At 53.2% G+C, this 4,342-nt stretch overlaps 1 long non-coding RNA gene across 1 annotated transcript; it reads right to left on the bottom strand.

Annotated features, from left to right (window-relative positions):
* Positions 1-757: 757 nt before the first annotated feature.
* On the bottom strand, positions 758-1,694 carry LOC111553810. The gene is made up of 3 exons (XR_002735070.1): positions 1,463-1,694; positions 1,109-1,224; positions 758-908 (listed from the first exon to the last, which is right to left on the bottom strand). It is a non-coding gene; the product is annotated as an uncharacterized LOC111553810 (long non-coding RNA).
* Positions 1,695-4,342: the final 2,648 nt, after the last annotated feature.

The raw sequence follows: 4,342 nt of genomic DNA, 5'->3' as shown, positions 1-4,342 counted from the left end.
CTCTGGGCAGAATAATTCCAGATTCTCAAGTTAATCATCTTGGGAACAAGAGTCTAGGCGTCAAATCCTGCTCGGTGCTGTCTCTGGAGCTCCCTCCTACCTTCCCGAACCCACAGAGGCTGTCCTGACCAGTTGACATGGAAGATAAATTACTCCAGAAGAGATTTCCTGGTAGATAGCTCAGGGTGGGGGACCAATGAGAGAGTCATTGGACCTTTCCTGACGCTCTGGGCTCTGTTCTCCTTTGCATCTCAGGACACCCTGAGGTCTCAGAGCAAAAGCCTTTTCCCCCGTTTCTTCAAACGTCCACATGCCATTGTTAGCTGGGCCCATTCCCTCTTGAGGACCATTACCACCTTCATGCCGAGTCTGATGATATGACAGAGATACCCCCACCCCAAGACACGTCCGACTTTCAGAATCAACTCTGCAACCTTATCTCTTGGCCAGGATCAGCCGACAGCCACAGCTAAAACCCACTCCAGCCCCTCAGATCACTTTCTGTTCCCCCAGAAAATCCTTCCTCACCCACAGCCTCAGAGCAGATTATCAGTGTGAACTGAATCATGGATTTTCGCACAACCACCCAGCGGGGCTCACAAACATGACTGTGTTTCGCAGCACAGCCCCGGTGTAGAGGCTGCACGTCATGCACGTCCAGAAAGGCAGGCCCTGTCACCCCCTGGGCCACCTCCTGCTTTTAACTCTCCAGGCTGGGGGATTCTGTTTGGGCACACTGTAAAAATTCATGCTCATCTGAAAGCCTGTTCCATGCACACGTTATTTATTGTGGGATCAGCGTGCGATTACAACACAGCCAGCTGTATTCTGAGAACAGACAGCTTGCAGCCTGAGAGCCGCGCCTTGAAGCCCATCACCTCTTCACCCACGTGCGTTTCCCGTCAGATCTGAAAGGCGACGAGGGGAGAAAGACAAGCCCATCCATCAGCCTGCACCTCTGGGGCCTACGTCGCCTGGAGTTCTCCGAACTCGTCCAGTGTCCACAGCCCAGCAATACCATCAGGGCTGAAGAAAGAGAGAAATACTGTTCCCTGGGGCAGCAACGTGGACCAGCCCCACAGATTCCCTCGCCGCCCGGGTAACTCACTCCATGCTGTGTCCTTGGCCTCCTCTGACGTTACGAAACCCAGCCCTGCGCTTTTTTCTTTACTGCCTTTTAAAGACAGAAGAACAGCTGACACTTCCCTTTCGGCCGGCACCGTCCTGGCATGGGGAAAAGGCAGATGTAGGCAAGTCAACTGACATGTTGACAAACCACTGGATCGGAAAATAAATCTATCCTGATGCAAGTCACAAAAGCACAGGGAAGGAGGCGCGAGGGCAGCATGAAATCCTGGGCATGGCTGCCTCCCGCCCCACACCCAGGACCGGGAAGGGCCATGCAGCTGTTATGTTTCTCTCTCCAGAGGGAATTAATCATTTCCAGATGCTGGCCCAGCACCTGGTGCCCAAAGCCACAGGCCTGAGAGCTGTGCAGGTCTTGCAGGCAGAGGACACCACTTAGCGGACGCGATTACTTCCCCGGTCCCACTGCCTGGTGCGTGCAGAGAATCTGCTCCCAAGTGGGAAGTGAGTGGCTCTGTCGAGGCTTGGGACAAAGCTCGGGGGTGTCCCAGGTGAACCCCCTTCTCTAAAACAAGCAGGTCCCTCCCTGCTCTGATACTGAAATGACATCACAGGGCGCTGAGGACGTGGGGCCTGTCCCCGGCCGCTGCAGTGCAGTGCCACCTGCAGGCCGTGTGGCCTGAGAAGGCTGCGTCATCTCCAGGCCTGCAGGCTCTTGTCTACAGGAAGAGGGTGATCAGCAGCCAGCGTTGGAGGTTTGTGCGGGGGAAATAAACCAAGTAACCAGGGGCGGGAGCTTAAAGAGTGGCTGCACCAAGCCACACTCCATGGGTGCCAGGCCACACTGGGGCCCGAGTGTTTGTGTCCCTCCACGCTCACATGTTGAAATCCTCACCCTCAAAGTGATGCGAATAGGGGGTGGGGCCTCCGAAAGGTGATGAGGTCAAGGGGCAGAGTCCTCATTCATGGGATTGGTGCTTTATAAGAGGCCCTAGAAAGCCCCCGGACCCCTTCTGCCGTGTGAGGGGGCAGTGAGAAGATAACCGTCTATGAGGAAATGGGCCTCACCAGACACCGACTCCACTGGGATCTTCATGTTGGACTTCCCAGCCTCCAGAACGATGAGAAAGAAACCTCTGTTGTTTATAAGCCACCTAATTTACGGGGTTTTCTGGGTTTTTTTAGAGACAGGGTCTTGCTCTGTCACCCAGGCTGGAGCACAGTGGTGAGATCATGGCTCACTGCAGCCTCAACCTCCTGGGCTCAAGCCATCCTCCCACCTCAGCCCCCTGAGTAACTGGGACCACAGGTGCACACCACCACACCCAGCTAATTTTAAACTATTCTGTAGAGATAGGATCTTGCTGTAGTGTCCAGGCTGATCTCAAACTCCTGGCCTAAAGTGATCCTCCAGCCTCAGCCTTCCGAAGTGCTGGGGTTACAGGTGTGAGCCACCACACTTGGCCTCCAATTTACGATATTTTGTTACAACAACCCAGATGGACTAAGACAACTCTCATAATCAATATCATCTTGCTTATCATTGCCACCACCACTGTCATCATCATTATCACCACCATCACCACCATCATCACCATTATCACCATCACCGCCATCATCATCACCATCATCACCACCATCATCATAACCACCATTATCACCACCATCATCACATCACGATTACCATCACCACCATCATCATCACCATCACCATCATTGTCACCATCATCATCACCACCATCACCACCATCACCATCATCATCACCACCACCATCACCATCACCACCACCATCACCGCCACCATCACCATCACCACCACCACCATTGTCACCATCACCATCACCATCCCCATCACCACCATCATCCCCATCACCACCATCATCACCATCACCACCATCACGATTACCATCACCACTACCACCATCATTGTCATCATTGTGGGATGAGTCTCAACACCGTCCTCATCATGTGTGACCTGGACTGTGGACCAGCCCCTCGGGCTCTGCTCTGCTGACCCACATTCTTTGTCTCTGGTTCCTGAGGAGCTGGGAGATGAGACCCAGTAAGGTGTTGTAGAGATGCTTGTGACCCCAAATTCCACAAGAAAGAGGACCTCCCATTTTCTTTCCTTGTTACAGCATGTCATATTCCTGCACAAAGTGGACAAACCTTGACGTCGGTCTCCATTTCCCAAAAGAGTTACCAAAGGGGGCGCTTTCCGAACTACCTGGCTCAGACTTCTTTCCCAGCGTGGCCTGGTGAGTGCCAACGAAAAGAAGCTGAAGCTCTACCAGCAGCCTCAGACCTGACACGATGTCCCTGCTCCATCTCCCTGCAGGAGCCATGCTCACCTTGAATGCTTCCGCCAGCTCAGACTGCCATAGCAGAATGCCATAGGTTGCTTGCTTTCAACAAGAGGAGTTTGTTTCTCACACAATTCTGGAGGCTGGAATTCCAAGATCAAGGTATGGCTGACTTGGCTCCTGATGAGGGCCCTTCCTAACTTGCAGGTGGCTTCCCGGCTGCCTCCCCACGGTGTCCTCACCAGGTGAGAGAGGGAGCTCTAGTTTTTCCTCTCGTTGTAAGGATCACTTGTAACCGATCCCATCATGGGGTCCCACCTTCATGGCCTCATCTAAACCCGATCACCCTCCAAAGTCCCCCCTCCAAATACCATCACACTGGGGAGTCAGGGCTTCAATATACAAATTTGAGAGGGAGACAATTCTGTCCATAGCAGGCCCTGGGGTCCCCATCCCAGCCAGAGTAACTCCACAGAAGCAACCAATAAATCTCCAAAGCCACCACCATTGCCCACTGAACATTTCACCTCTGCCTGTGTTCTGAGAGCAGGACTTGTTCATCGTTCTGTTTTAATTCTCAGCAGGGCCTATGACCACACCGGGATGTTAAGGGAACGAAGGAGGGAGGGAGGGAGGGAGGGAGGGAGGGAGGGAGGGAAGGAAGGAAGGAAGGAAGGAAGGAAGGAAGGAAGGAAGGAAGGAGCTCCAGCAATTGGTTCCCAGGCAAGAAGCTGGTGGGGTTCTGACTTCTACCCTGATTCATACCCTTTTCTCCCGCCCTCAGAGTGGTCCTTCTCCTGCTCTTGTTCATTCATCCCCTTCAGCCCTTTTGTGTTCTCTTCTGTAGCTGAACCACAAACAACAAATACATGAGAAGTGTTTTCCGAACGCATCAGACGCATCGTGTCAATTTCCCTGCCCCAGCCCAGCGGGGTGGGTGATGTCTTTGCAGC

This window comes from Piliocolobus tephrosceles, chromosome 17, assembly GCF_002776525.5.
Source record: "Piliocolobus tephrosceles isolate RC106 chromosome 17, ASM277652v3, whole genome shotgun sequence".
Taxonomy (NCBI): domain Eukaryota; kingdom Metazoa; phylum Chordata; class Mammalia; order Primates; family Cercopithecidae; genus Piliocolobus; species Piliocolobus tephrosceles.
Note: the sequence above shows the minus strand (reverse complement) of the source record. Positions and strands in the feature narration are given on the sequence as shown.